General features: G+C 38.3%; 1 pseudogene; it reads right to left on the reverse strand.

Moving 5' to 3' along the window:
- LOC149147427 (pre-mRNA-processing-splicing factor 8A-like) overlaps window positions 1-16,579 on the reverse strand; it is a 65,868-nt pseudogene that overhangs the window by 37,891 nt on the left and 11,398 nt on the right.

Here is a 16,579-nt window from a genome sequence, read left to right on the forward strand (position 1 = left end):
TTTCTGGGGAAGTTTGTCCAAAAGCAACTGTGTCATTTGTGTTGTATCTCTCTATTGTTCAGTTTCTTATTTCAACATATTATTTTAAATGGTGTAGGATGTAGTGTATGTATTTCAATGTTTTATGTAGGAAACTACAAATAAATTGTTCATTTAAATCTAACAAGTAGCATAAATATCATCAGTTGTTGTAGTAGGGATTCCGATTTAGGAATTTTCACATAGGAACCAGGGTGATGCCCATGATGATGGGGTAGAGCTCATATATTGGATTTTTCCCACATGCTAAATGTGTTTGTCCCGACCATATTTTTCATTTTGTGGTACATCTTCTTGTTGAATGTGGTCAATTATTATTTTACTTTTCTTTTCAGCTGCATCAACCTTGGGGCATCATTCTAGGCCCAAACCAAGGTGTGGGCAAGGGGAGGGGGAAGGCTAACCCTATGTGGACCTAGTGGAGGAATCTGGAAAAGGGGTTTTAATGAGTTGAAGGGGAGCGGAACCACACAACCAAACCAAGGTTTCCCCTATAGTACCATCCCTAAAGCCCAAAGGTCAGTAAAAGAGATCCCACAGGACTAGTGTCTAAGGTTAACATCCAAAAGAGGTCTAGGGACAAGAGAACAGATCTAGTCCACTATTTCTACTGAATCTCCCCATTAATTCATGCCCAAAAGTATCCATGATAAGAAAACTACAACACTTAATTACCAAATGACAAGGCATACCTTTAGGTTCGGGAGGCCCACGTTCAAACATACGATCATGAAATATGGGTGAGGGACCACATGGTTGGCTTAGGTGGTGGAGAAATGGCACAATGAGCTAGTTGGTGACTGCAAGGGGTTGCTGGTTGTTGGCTGAGGACCATCTTGGAGAGTTTTTTTCTCCTAGGTATATCACTCACAGGATGGTGGGTAACAATTTGGCTCCAACTTGGACGTGATCTCTCAGAAAACTAGACAAAGCTACTTGAACAAGAGGTCATGAGAACTCCAACAATCTCTTGGTTATTATAGACCTACTACCTGCACATACAATAAATGAAAAACACAGCGAAAAATGCTTTCGTGGCATGTCATGATCGCACATGATTTGATTATACCCATAAAATTGACTCATAAAAGTAATCTTTCAAATGTAGTTTTTAAGTCTAGATGCAGCTAATCTATCATGAGAAATATCATATGAAATTAGTTCTAATGAGAAATGGGCATGCAATGCATCCTACCCTAACATGCATACAATGAATTTAATATTAAGTGTAAGCATAAAGCCAGTGCAACCAACATATCATCAAGCCAATATAAATATGTCTGCCTACATGATTACTCATGCAGAAAATCCCAAATTGAATGCAAACCCAAACACATGGAAGATGTTGTAGGTGGGAGGTGGGAAAATATGGTTTCCATTGGAGGTAAGAGGAATCCCTAAGAGAATGAACAAAATTCAATCTACAAATGCGGAAACTTCCCCCTAAGTACAAAATGGTATAATGAATGATTATCCTTAAGAACCTCTTATCACAATAATTTCTCATAATATTGTGTTTTGAATATGTCACAAGGTTGTGATGAGAGGGGAACAAAGGGTGAGGGAAAGAAGGAGTGAAACAAATAGGTTGCTCAATGCGATGGTCACACCAGAGAGGGAAGGTCATGGAGTGATAAAAAACCTGAGGGTGTGTCCAAGGAGGTAAAGTACAATCAATGAGGGGCTCTTCCTCAACACTATACTCGGAAGGGGTAAAGGGCTCATGGTCACTTGAGATCATATGACAAGGGGTGAGGGAATCACTCGATGAAGACTCAAGATGATGAACAATAGAAAAGGAAAAAGGGGAAGGTGAAGTTTCAACAAGATCCTGAAAATCCAACTCTAGAGGCTCAAGTGATTTGAATATACTCCCAGAATCATAAGGAAGGTAGGTAGGAACCTTATTGATTTCCTCATTATAAGCATCAAAGGTCAGGTTCTCCTTAAAAGGAGAATTGATTATTTCCAACTGCATTTCTTCATGTAAGGGAAAATAATAATTCTCCTTCCCAAGGGTGTCAATGGATATGTCATCACAAGTAATGCCCGAGAGAAAGGGAAAAATACTCTCGGCCTCATCCTCTTTGTCGATATCATAAATGGGAGCAAAATCAAATTGAGGCCCAACAATTTCCCATTTCTCCTTTTCAATGCGGAAATAATATCCAATGTCATCTTTCAAGGAGGTCATGGGATCACCTTCCTCAAGGTTCTGAAAAGGAGAGTCATCAAGAGTGCTATCCTTAAGAAAGGTAAGGTTAACCTCAACTTTACTTTCCATTGCCTCATCATCCCCAATACATGTGTTCTGAAATTCATCCTTTTCATCTTGTGGACCCAACAAGGAGTCATCTTCTTGCTCATCAAACAGAGCCTCGAGGGTATCTTCATCTTGGTTGGTTGACAAACATGATGTCTCTTCTTCCCTCTTCTCTTCAAGAACAACTAGTAAGGTATTTGTTACATGATTTTGGTAATATGCTTCTAGGAGGAGAGCATTGGTGGGGTTTTATTTATATTCACATTTCATCTTTTGAAGCTTCACCTTTTCTTCATGTAAGCGAAAGAATACTTCATTAGAATTACATTCCCTTACTAACCCCCTGCATGACCTACTATATTCATCCATTCTTTCTTGCATGATTTGGAGGCTTAGAGGATCCAACTCTTCATCATTAGGGGAGATGTTCCTCTCCTCATCACCATTGTCTTTCAATTCTATAACTAACATTTTCTCATCATCCTCACTCACACTTGAGCTTTCAATGTCATCCAAATGATTACCCATTGTGGGACTTTGCAGTTGACTATAACATTTATCTTTGATTAGGTCAGTCAGAATATTGAAAGCATAGGTTAGACGAGCAAGGTCAAATAGGCAACTAGGATCCCCCTCATAGAAACCCCTCATTATGTCGAGTTGCACTTGTTGTGATCTATAAAACCTGAGCATGAGTTCCATATACATACCTTCCAATAAATTTTGATAAGATTCTGCATATTTATTCCCATTATTTTGTAGTTCTTAAATGTCTTGGTCATTGAGTTTTGCAAATGTAGAACCAAGATTAATATCTCTTTTACTATAGTCCATTTTCTATGATCTTGCATATTAGGATTGAAATGGATTCATCAGAGTGAATTAATGTGCCTTGATAGATGCTTGCTTCACCCTACAAGCATTAACTTTAAATCTTAATGAAGAATTAGGGCTTCATTCCTCCAACGGAATCACTAATAATGATATGTCAATATGTCGTATGGGGAAAAAACACACATTTCGTGTCCCCGAAAATGACGCCAAAATGTTACCGCTCAAACTAACAGGGGTCCTAAAAGGGGATCCTTGAAGGGTTGCCACTAGGCTAAGGGTAATAATGGGGCAATAGCCCATTTTCACCTTGGTTAAGGATCCCTACTCTTTACTAATTTTCACTGATGGGAAGAGATTTGTTATTATAAGGATCACTAAATGGATGGACCCGTGATAGGGCGAGGGGTGATCTTGGAAGCATATTCACAAGAGAAGATCAAATATGTGGCTTTCTTGTCTTGGAAGACAAGATGGAAGACTCTCTAGGAAGGGCTTGGGGAAAATTTATAGGGTTAGGTCTTGAGTATGTGTCTTATAAAGGAGGTCCCTAAGTCCTAGAATTCTTGTGGAAACTTGGGTTCCAGGTGATCTTTGAATAATTAACCTTGATAGTGCATGGGACCACATGAGACCAAGTGGACCCGAGGTTCGATCAAGGGGATAGGATTTAGAAACAAATGATATGCCTAACCTAAGTATGGAGGGAAAAGGGACCAAGGACTGAATTTTCAAGGCAATGCAAGGATCATAGTGAGGTTTCTAGCCTAAAGGGAAACCAAGGGCAAGAATTGGTCTTCGAGCTAGGGATTGTGATATCTCAAGATCCCTGTAGGTTTTAACCTCATACAGAAATTACCTGCATGCGAATTATAAAACACAGAAAATAAATAATGCGAGAGCAAAACACATAAAACACATATACATAGAGATTTTCCCTTGGATCCCAAAACCGGGACTACCAACTTGATTTTTCATTATGTTCCTTTCAATGTTATAATTCATATTTATACATGCCGAAGCATCCAATACCATGGACTGAAAACCATCGCATCCAATACCATGGACCGAAAACCATCGTGTCTAATACCATGGACCGAAAAACATCACGTCCAAAAAACATATGCAAAAATCATACACAAAACCATAGGTGGGTCCACCCAACCTAACATAGGGTCCAAAACCAAAATTTTATGGGATGCTACCCTGGACCCCATAAAGTGGGGTTACGGGTTCCCCTCAAAACCCCTGTTAACTATGTGGAAAGAATATAACGCAACCCAACATTCTCCCACTTGTTGCTTTCTTTAGACAGGGGGACACAAGAGAGCTTAGTCATTTTCCCAGCCCTGAAATGCCCATTGTCTCTCTACACTAAGAGAAATTCTCAGAGCTCACAGATTTTGTCAATGCATCTATAATATTCTTCAAAGTGTCGACCTTTATTAGCAACACCTTTTTGTCTTCTATCATATCCCTCACAAAGTGATACTGAACATCAATGTGCTTTGTCTTTGAATGATATGCATGGTTCTTTGCCAAGAAAATTGCACTTTGGCTGTCACAGTCTATCCTTATAGCTTCCCATACTAACCCCATACTTAAACACAATCTATAAAACCAAACTTCTTCCTTGCTTGCATGAGTGGCTACCATGTATTCTGCCTCTGTAATTGATAGTGCCACTACAGATTGTTTCCTACTCATCCAACTGACTGCACCTCCAAATAGGTTAAACACATACCCACTTGTAGATCTTCTCTGATCCAGATCTCCAGCCCAGTCAGCATCAACAAAGCCACGAATATCCAACACTCTGTCCAATCTTGGTCTTCCTTGGTAGCACAGACCATAATCACTAGTGCCACGCAAATACCTGAAAACCTGCTTCACTGCTGTCCAATGCTCCTTTCCTGGTTTTGACATAAACCTGCTCAATAATCCCACTGCATGTGCAATGTTTGGTCTAGTACAGACCATTGCATACATCAGGCTACCGACTGCACTTGCATATGGAACACGGGACATGTCCTCTTCCTCTTCTTGTGTCTTGGGACACTGTTCAATAGATAACCTCACACCTACAGGAATAGGAACCTTCACTGGTTTACTATCCTGCATATTAAACCTTTGCAGTATTGTCTCAACATACTTCCTCTGGTTTAACCAGAGCTTCCTCTTTGTATGATCTATTTTAATTTCCATGCCCAAAATATAGTTTGCAGCACCAAGATCTTTCATGTCAAATTTGGAGGACAATTGGGTCTTCAAATCCTGGATAATTTCTTTGTCATTTCCAACCAGCAACAAATCATCCACATACAAGACCAGATAAATAACACGGTCACGAATTAATTTAAAATACACACAGTGATCTGCTTTGCTTCTGGTGAAGCCAAGTCCCCGTATAAATGTATCAAATTTCTGATACCACATCCTTGGTGACTGTTTTAACGCATACAGAGAACTCTTTAACTTTCATACCAGTTCTTTATTACCCTTCACCTCAAAGCGTTCAGGTTGCCTCATGTAGATTTCCTCTTCCAGATCCTCGTGAAGAAATGTTGTCTTCACATCCATCTGTTCTACCTCAAAATCAAAAGCAGCAACAATAGATAAAAGTAATCTAATAGAAGTTACCTTGGCAACAAGAGAAAAAATATCACCAAAATCAATTCTTGGAATCTGGGAATAACCTTTTGCTACCAATCGAGCTTTGTATTTCTCCACCTTTCCTTCTACATTTGTCTTCTTCTTGAACACCCATTTGCTGCCAATGGGTTCCCTTCCAGTTGGCAACTCCACCAGATCCCAAGCCTCATTTTTGTGCAAAGATGCCATTTCATCAACCATGGCCTCTTTCCAAAGTTCTCCATCCTTTGAATCCACTGCTTCCTTCACAGTTCTGGGATCATCATTAGTAACAGACAAAGAAAAATTTGAATAGAAAGCAAATGGACTATACCTTTCTGGCTGCCTTCTTTCTTGCACTGATCTTCTCAAAGCCAGAGTTTGTGGCTCTTCATCTTCTGATTCCTCCTTTGCTGTTGAGTCTGGTTCTTCCTCCTTTAGCTCAAACTCTATCTTCTTAGGTTCTTTTGGTTGGACTTCATGTTTAATAACATCTATCACCTCTATGAACACCACATCTCGGCTGTACACAACCTTCCTTGTTACTGGGTTCTAAATCTTATAACCCTTTAAACCATCCTTATACCCAATAAAGATGCATTTTTCATATTTTCTATCCAACTTGGTTCGTTTCTCCTTTGGAACATGTACATATGCATCACATCCAAATACCCTCATATGTGAAAGAGGGGCTTTCTTACCAGTCCATACCTCTTGAGGAGTCTTATCCTCCAACGCTGATGAAGGTGACTTGTTGACCAGGTAACATGCAGTGTCCACCACCTCTGCCCAGAATTCCTGTCCTAACCCAGCACCACAGAGCATGCTTCTTGCCCTTTCCATCAACGTCTTGTTCATTCTTTTGCAACTCCATTTTGCTGAGGTGTATATGGAGTAGTTTTCTGCCATGCGATACCACACTTCTTGCAGAATTCTTCAAATTCCCTATTGCAAAACTCTCCACCGTTATCTATCCTTACCACCTTTATCTTCTTCTCTGTCTGGTTTTCCACTAGAGCCTTAAATTCTTTAAACCTGTCAAAGACTCTAGATTTCTTCTTAAGGAAATATATCCATGTATTCCTTGAGAAGTCATCTATAAATGAAACATAGTACACAGACTTACCCAGTGATGGAACCTTCACAGGCCCAAACACATCACTGTGCACAAGTTCTAGTATCTGTTTCGCCCTCTTACCACTATAGGGGAAACTCACCCGATTCTGCTTCCCATATACACAATTTTCACAAAAATCAAAATCCAGAGAGCTATTACTCATACCTTCTACCATACCTTTACCATGAAGTATTCGAAGGCCCTTCTCTCCAATATGTCCAAGCCTTTGATGCAACAGCATGGTCTTCTCTCCAGAGACCACTAGATTTTCTGCTCCACTTTCAAGAACCACAAAATTGTTGCACCCATCAACAACAATGCTACTTTGTAGCTTGTACAAAGTTCTAGTCCGAACTCCCCACATCAATACCAGTGCTCCTCGAACCATCTTGCAGGTATCCTTCTCGAACACTGTTTTTACACTTGCACCATCCAACTTACTTACAGAAATCAGATTTCTGGCCAATGCAGGAATATGTAGGACACCCGAAAGTGTTCTAACCCTTCCACCTTGCAACTTCAACTTTACTTTTCCGTGACCAATGATTCTAGCCTTCCTATCATCCCCTAAGAAGACATCACCACCATCGTATTTCTCGTACTCACAAAACCACTCTCTATGGGGAGTGAAGTGAAAGGATGCACCTGAGTCAATCAACCATGCCTCATGATCTACATGTGTACTTGAAGAAGCCAAGTACACATCTCCACCTTCATCTGAGGTGGTTTTCGCCTCTACAGAAGGAGCATCATCAGATCCCTTTCCTTTATCAGGAGCTTTAGATTTACAGTCCCTTTTGAAGTGCCCTTCCTTTCTGCATTTCCAGCACACCACCTTTACAGGTTTTCCTGGAGATTTAGATCTCCCTCTAGATTTAGATCTCCCACTCGATGACTTATTTTTTTTTTCTGTTCTAGGACCGTCCTCGTACAGACAAGGCATCACCGTTCTAGCTCTCCATATTTTTCCGTCTCATCTCCTCTGTCAGCAAGGATGAGACTATTTCAACAAAATGCAAGGCAGTTGCATTGCTACCTATTCCAATAACCAAACTATCCCACGAATATGGTAGAGAACACAACAAACTGATGCACTTATCTTCATCTGAAATTTTAATATCAACAGATGCTAACTGACTTACCATAGTAATAAATGCATTTATATGCTCTTTCATTGAGTCTCCATATTTCATCCTCAAGTTGTATAACTTTTTCCGCAAGAACAATTTATTCACCAGAGACTTAGATTGGTACAAAGCCCCTAACTTGTCCCACAAATCCTTCGCCGTAGCTTCCTCTGATACATTCAGCAATACTGAATTTGAGACACACAATCCTATTGTGCTCTTTGCCTTCTGATCCAATTTCTTCCATTCTTCATCGGACACTCCCGTTGGTTTAGTACCTGGATCTACTACAATCCACTGATCTTTATCCACCAACAAATCCTCCATATTGAGTTTCCACAACTCAAAACTCTGACCATTAAATTTCTCGATCTCTATTTTTCCACTGCTCACTATCTTCTTTCACCACCAGAATCGATCTCGCAGATCTCCCACTGAATAGGGTCTACCATAGGCTCGAGCGAAACCCCTCAGCAACAAAGGCGTCCCCTTGAAGCCAAATATGCTCTGATACCAAATGTAGGTTTTAACCCCGTACATAAATTACCTGCATACGAATTCTAAAACATAGAAAATAAATAATGCGAGAGCAGAACACATAAAACACATATACACAGAGATTTTCCCCTGGATCCCAAAACCGGGACTACTAGCTTGATTTTTCATTATGTTCCTTTCAATGTTATAATACATATTTATACATGCTGAAGCATCCAATACCATGGACTGAACACCATCGCGTCCAAAAAACATGTGCAAAAATCATGCACAAAACCATAGGTGGGTCCGCCCAACCCAACATAGGGTCCAAAACCAAAATTTTCCGGGGCGCTGCCCCGGACCCCATAAAGTGGGGTTACGGTGCCCCTCAAACCCCCTGTTAACTACGTGGAAAGAATATAACACAACCCAATAATCCCACAATTGGAATCTCATGAATTTGGAGGGCTTCTTGAGGACACACCAACGCAGTTGTGGAACAAAAATAGAAGTATTTTGAGGGTTAGATCGTGAGACAATTAATGCCCTAGGTGACCTAGAGGACTAGACCTAGAGAAGAGGAAAGGGGAGAAGGAGAATATGTTTACAGTGATCACCTTCGGGTAGACTAATGCCTAATCCTTTGGGGAGATTGGAGCCGAGTAGAATTACGACTATGGAACATTCATTCATTATACATGCCCATACATGAAGCATTGAATATCGAGAAACAAAATTTCCATAACTTCGCATAAGAGATGCAATAAATAAGCCCTAGTATAGTGACACCCCCATAACAATGTAGGTGACAAAATTTGAAAGAGAGAATAAAATTAAAATTTACTTACATGTATAAGAATATATCCAACCATCTAAAAACACTTGTCAACAAGAAGCTCCAAGACATATGAAAATTATCCAAACATCATAATTTATTGCATGCTCCAAAAATTCATCCTCCAAGAAGGATAGCGAAAATCTATAAAGAAATACTAGTTCCAAATCCAAGTGATGATGCTAAAATGAATCCTCATCACTTCTATTTATACAATTTCTAATGAGTTCGATTTAGATACTTAGACCTACATTAGCCCCTAAAATAAAATAATGTGCAAAATAACAAACGTTTAGTGACAAGCCCACCAAACTAGCTCATAAACAAAGAATAGGCCTCTCAAGAGGTCGAATGACCAATAATACATGTCATTGGGCTTTCTAAGAATCTTGATGAAGTCCATAAGTGCCACAATGATGAATAAGACTCCCAAAAGTAGTGGACAAAGGGTTGGCCCCTCATTCTCCAAATAATAAACTTGTGGTGTTCCTAATGGGTGTGAGGGCACAATATGTCCAAGGTACATCTTTCAAAGGGTGGTGGAATGTGATAAAGAGATGAATGGAGTAGGGAGTGAAAGGGGAAGCCCTAGGCCAGATGATGGGGTACAATGGTAGTTAGTAAAAGGGAAGCTCACACTTGGGTATATAATGTATAGGAGGGAGAAATCATAGTACATGAGGTGCCCCGACCTACAATTTTCCATCCCTCTTTATATACATTTTTCCTTTTATGATTTTTCTTTAATTAATTGATCAGGTCTCAAGGGATAAGAGCATGATGTGTAAAATATAGTAGTGGATACCCCCTTTAAGGTAGGGCAATTCATTGCCTACCAGGGGTTGGGACAATAATGGGTTCCTGAATGATAAAGGAGGTTCATCTAGGGCCTCTAGGAACAAGGGTGATCACCATGATGATGGGGTAGAGCTCATGTATTTGATTTTGTACATGTGCTAAATGTGTTTGTCTCGACCATCCTTTGCATTTTGTGGTACATCTTCCCGTTGAATGTGGCGAATTATGCTTTTACTTTTCTTTTCAGCTACATCAACCTTCGGGGTATCATTCTAGGCCCGATCTAAGGTATGGGCAAGGAGAGGGGGAAGGATAAACCTATGAGGACCCAATGGAGGGATGTGGAATGGGGTTGCAATGAGTGGAAGGGGAGTGGGACTACACAACCAAAACCGGGGTTTCCCCTGTAGTACCATCCCTAAAGCCCAAAGGTCATTAAAAGAGATCCCACGAGGCTAAGGTCTAAGTTTAACATCCAAAATAGGTCTAGGGGACAAGAGGAAAAACCTAGCCCACTCTTTCCACCAAATCCCCCCATTAATCCATGCCCAAAAGTATCCATGATAAGAAAACTATAACACTCAATTACCAAATGACAAGGCATACCTTTAGGTTTGGGAGACCCACCTTCAAACATACGATCATGACAGATGGGTGAGGGACCACATGGTTGGCTCAGGGGGGGGAGAAATGGCACAACGAGCTAGTTGGTGGCTACAAGGGGCTGTTGGTTGCCCATTGAGGACCATCTTGGAGAAAAACATTCTCCTAGGAATATCACCCAGAAAATAGTGGGTGACAAACACCTTATACTTTTTGAAGCATGTTCATACCCTCCGACCTTTTTTATAAGACAATGTGTCTCTATCTTTTCGAAAGAGAGTATTAACATGAGGAATACCTTTGTCCCATGAATCCTGTAATATCCAAGAAAAATAAGTAAGTGTTGTAAACATAGTAGTTTCAATAATTATAAATAGAATATAGTAGAAAACATACCTCAAGATCCTCAAGAGTTAATTGTTTATTTTGAGCATGTGCTTCCTACCTCTTTAAATCATATTTAGCCCAAACACATTGATAGTCTACAAATTCACTTTCCCAAGGTTGCCATAGACCATATTTCTATCCCAACACACAACTTTGTACCTGCACTTTTAAAAAACTTCAACTAGAAACGAATTTCCTACACTTACCTGTATGTACTGATACAAATTTAGAATAAGTTGTTCTTCCTCATAACCCATACCACTACGAAAGTGCGTAGCTAAAACATACGTTTGTTGACTATAATGTAGGTCACTTTGTGGGATTAAAATACGGCCCATAGGTAACATTCCAAGCCCTCCAATTTCCTTGGATGTATAGAAGATAACAAGAGGAAACCTAATTTACAAAACATAAATTTTTAGAATAATATTCAAATCTTACCAAACAATTTAAGTTTACCGAGTATTTCCTTTATGCATATTATTGTCATTTTCCTATGAAGAGACACAACATATCTCCTTGGCATCTTGGAGTTAAAACCAATCTTTGTACATGTTTGAATTTTATTTTCACATTTGACAAGGAGATCAAGAAGCTCCTGTGTATGCACTGTTGCTTCACGGAAATAGGTTATGAGTCTTGCACCAATGAAATAAGACAAATTGGCATGTAATAAACGTCTAAAATAAGAAAATGTATTCAAATTGATAATCTAAAATAGCTTGGGGCATCATGCAATAAGAGGCATGAAAAACCAGTATAGTTCAAACTGCCATAACCAAAATCACCTACCTATTAGTGAAATATTCCATTTGTTTACGATTTTGGTAAAGGATATTGACCCTAATGACATGAGGATCTGCATAACATGATTCTCGAATACCTTCATGTGCTCATCATCAACTAACAAGAAAGAAACAACAATGTGCTCTTTAGTCTGCTCATTTTGCAAATTCCAGACTCCATCCTTAATATTGTTAAATGCTTCTTGAGACATTCTTATAAGCTAGTGTGTCTATCTTTTCGAAAGAGAATATTAATGTGAGGAATATCTTTTTCCCATGAATCCTCTAATATCTAAGCAGAAGAATTAAGTGTTGTAAACATAGTAGGTTCAATAATTATAAAGAGAATCCAGTAGAAAGCATACCTCAATATCCTAAAGCGTTAATCGTCTATTATGAGCATGTGCTTATTGCCTCTTTAAAGCATATTTAGCCCAAACACGTTGAGAGTTTATGAATTCACTCTCCCAGGACTTCCATAGACCATATTTCTATCTCAACACATAACTTTGAACTTGCACTTTTAAACAACTTCAACTAGAGACAAATTGCCTACACTTACATGTAAGTACCGATATAGATTTGGAATAAGTTGATCTTCCTCATAGCTCATACAACTACAAAAGTGTGTAACTCCAACATCCGTTTGTTTACTATAACGTAGGTCACTTTGTGGGATTAAAATATTGCCCATAGATAGCATTCCAAGCCCTCCAATTTCCTTGGATGTATAGAAGATAACAAGAGGAAACCTAATTTACAAAACATAATTTTTTAGAATAATATTCAAATCTTACCAAGGAATTTAAGTTTTCTGAGTATTTTATTTATGCATATTATTGTACTTTTCCTATGAAGAGACACAAGATACCTACTTGGAACCTTGGAGTTCAAACCAATCTTTATGCATGTTTGAATTTTATTTTCACATTTGACAAGGAGGTCAAGAATCTCCTGTGTATGCACTGTTTGTTCACAAAAATATGTTATGATCCTTGCACCAATCAAAGAAGAAAAATGGCATGTACTAAAAGTCTAAAATAAGAAAATATATTCAAATTGAAAATCTAAAATAGCTTGGAGCATCATGCAAGAAGAGGCATGAATAACTACTACAATTCAAATTGCCATAATTAGAAGCACTTAGCTATTAGTGCAATATTCCATTTGTTTACGATTTTGGTAAAGGATATTGACCCTGATGACATGAGAATCTGCCAAACAATATTCTCAAATACCTTCATGTGTTCATCATCAACTCACAAAAAAAGCATCAACAATGTGCTATTTATTCTACTCATTTTGCAAATTCCAGACTCCATCCTTAATATTTCTAAATTGCTTCATGAGACATTTTTATCTTTGGCAATATTCAAACTTCAAATCCACACCTACACATAAAAAAGCAACAGAAAATTTATTGTTTCATCTTTTTCATAAGACATATAGCTTGTCAATACATGGAAATGAATAAGCTAGCTTGGCAAGGAGGACATACATGCTGAAAAGAAAATTTGGGTTGTCTTTGCTATAAACAGAGAAAAAATTGTTCTCTCACTCTAATGTTGTGATACTACGAGGGAATTTGTTCTTTATATACCAGAAAACACTCCTCACAAGATTAACTGCAAAATATTCAAGAGACCAGACACAACTGAGTATAGATTTGAGTAAACTCAGGTGCCTCAAGATTTTGTTGAAAGACATAACAACAACAAACTAAAGAAAAAAACACCACTTTACCATCATGTTTCATCAGCCTCATGCGAGCATCTCTAGGCCAACTCTTTTTGTTGTTGTAACCAACCTTATTTTCATTATTCAAACCTGGATTTTCTGTAAGGTAGTGGTGGATAAGATCCCTTGCCTCTTCATGAGCGAATCTAAAAATAATGTGCGCATTGTCAATATAACAAGAATACAATCTTATAGGATGCCTCGTCACCACTTTTATATCCTAGTACGTAATAAATTCATTTGGAATTTGGGGAGGACCAACTTCATTTCCCTGAGTCAAACTAGGGACCAAGAGATCTAAGACTAGACCATAATATTGCACAACAAAGGAGGCAAACTCAAGACCTCGAGTCAACCCATATGAATTGGTATGGATCATATCTTTGTATGGTAGCACAACATTTTTTTTTGCAGTGACATAATCAACAATGTTGTGATAAAGCACCAAATGTAGAATCCTACAATAATTATTAATTTAGATTCTAGAAAAATAACTATATCAAAAGAAAGATTTTTAGTACTCACAAATTACCAGCATAAAGCAAAAAAAAAAATCCTGTTAACAGTGTCAAACCTATTTTTTCAAAGAACTTTTCAAATTTGTCTAAATCATCACAACATATTGACCTTCACTAGTATTCTATATATCCTACGAATTATTGATTCCTTGACACCACTTATATACCAAAAGTGGAGGTGGCTCTAAATCTGCAGGTTTGATCCAGTTTGGAAAGAGATGGTGTTTGTCACCTTCATACCAAAGATATTGATCAAGATATGCATTTGTAATTTTCTCAAGAGATTCAATTTCATACATAGGGATTAGATAGCTATACAAGTCCATAAACTCAACGCCCACCTATAATGTGAAACACAACGAGTCATTAGAAACCTAAGCAGACAACATCTCGATGCCATTGATTTAGCATTTAGAAGTGATTAATTATACAACTTACTTATTTGAAGGAACACTGTGTAAGCATATGAAATTTGATACATGATAATGCCTCATGTGGATTATCATATGCCTACTCAATAAGACCCATCTCTTCCCTTTGTTATTGATTTAATAGGACAACAACACTATAATATTCTTTCAATCATTCGAGTGCTAGTATTAGGAGTTTAGTATCTTGTTTATATGATAGTGGTGGAAAAGGAATTAGAGAAAAAATTCTCGATTCCAGCCAATGCATTGTAGTGGTATAGATGGCCACAACTTTCTCGGGTGTTACATAGGGGCCATATTTCAAGTAATTATGTTGTTGTTCCTATTAAGAAATCAACATAATTGATTATTAATTTATAAACCTCTTCGATCTTGACATTACAAACTATGTAATGTTCCTTTTTCTGGTGTTCCTTATGACATCACTAGGATGGACTTTCAAAATTAGGCGCAGACAAGTCACAAGTGCAGGTTGGTGTCATCAGCGGGCCTAAGAGGCTTTTGGAGGGGTTTTGAGGAGTTTCTACGAGAGTCGATGGCATTAAATTGGCATATTCCATCACCTGCACAATTGTCATTTCGTTCCGGTGCATTCCGACAACTTTCAAAAAATAGAGTTATTATTGGGCTTGACTCAATTAATTATGCTTAAGGTGGCATTTCGGGAGGAATACTTGATATAACACCTTAGTGTAATATCTCGTTGGAACCAGAATGAGAATATCTACAAGATGTGATGGTCAGGTGTGAGTTTCAGTGAGTTCGGGAGACATGGTGGCTTATTTACCATTTCCCCGCATTAAAAAGAATATTTTAATTGAAATAAACGAGGGAAAAATGCTCCATGATTAAAATAATAATAAAATAGGAGGTTCTAGAGGGGTCCATTAGATCTATAAAAGAAGAGGAGGAGTCCATTAGAGGACATCTTAGATTTGATATTTCTTATTGTATGAGAGGTTTGGAACCTGGTTCTCTACTTCTTTGGTAGTTCTAGGATGGAAACCCTCGGGTGATTTAGTGAGATTGGGTGAGCACCCATCTCCCCTTGGTGAATTCATAAAATAATCACAGGAGAGATTAGTAGTGACAATTCAAATCAGGTTTGGAGGTCAGTGTAGTGCAATAGATTATCTTGGAGGCCAATGTTCATCTAAGCTATTTGAGTTGTATATGCATGTAACCCAAACTTATCCATTATAATAAAAGCTGAGAATTTCCCTATTCATTGTGCCATTGGATCGCAGTGCTTTGTTTGTTTTATTTTACATGGAAATCTTCTATTAAATGAATAATAATTTAATGGCGAAATTTGAGTTAAGTTCAATTTTTGCAAATTAAGAAAAATATCATGTTTGAGACATTACAATTGTATCAGAATATTGCTATTAGCTCAGCTTGCAGGTATTCAGTTGTAACAGAGCATTGCTATTAGCTCAGCTTGCGGGTATTTAGTTTTCAGTTGCAACTATTATGGTTCGATAAAATAACCAACAAATTGTTGGCCCAAGAGAAAAATTTGAATATTTGAGTTAAACTTTTTCAGGACGAAAAAGCATGATTGTATTTATATAAGATATATAAAAAAGCATATATGTACATTCGCTTGACAATTGAAAATGTCCCATATAGCTCTTGAGCAGCATAGACATGGAGCATATTCCAAAAATGGCAAGACCTTGCCAAGAAAACCGACAAAACCTAGGTTGTCAACCAACAACAAGATTAAGCACGGGAAAGAGTCTGTATTTCCTCAAGCGTTAGAGATAGAAGCACGGGGACTAGTATCAACGACTATAAGCCATCCAGCCATCCAGTTTCTTTTATAAGCCGTTTGCTCATGGTTGTACACGACTATTGCGACTAGTCTCCTAGTATCAATGACCCTTGAGATAAGAAGGTCTTCCTTGGGGTTATGTTTCTCATTGTCCCTCTTATTCTTAAGGTAAAGAGACTGGCTTTCCTAGAGAGATAGAGAGGCTGGCCTTCCCACCCAG

The sequence above is a fragment of the Pinus tabuliformis genome, chromosome 9, assembly GCF_031772625.1.
Source record: "Pinus tabuliformis cultivar Carrire ecotype Pingquan chromosome 9, CPIR1, whole genome shotgun sequence".
Taxonomy (NCBI): Eukaryota; Viridiplantae; Streptophyta; class Pinopsida; order Pinales; family Pinaceae; genus Pinus; species Pinus tabuliformis.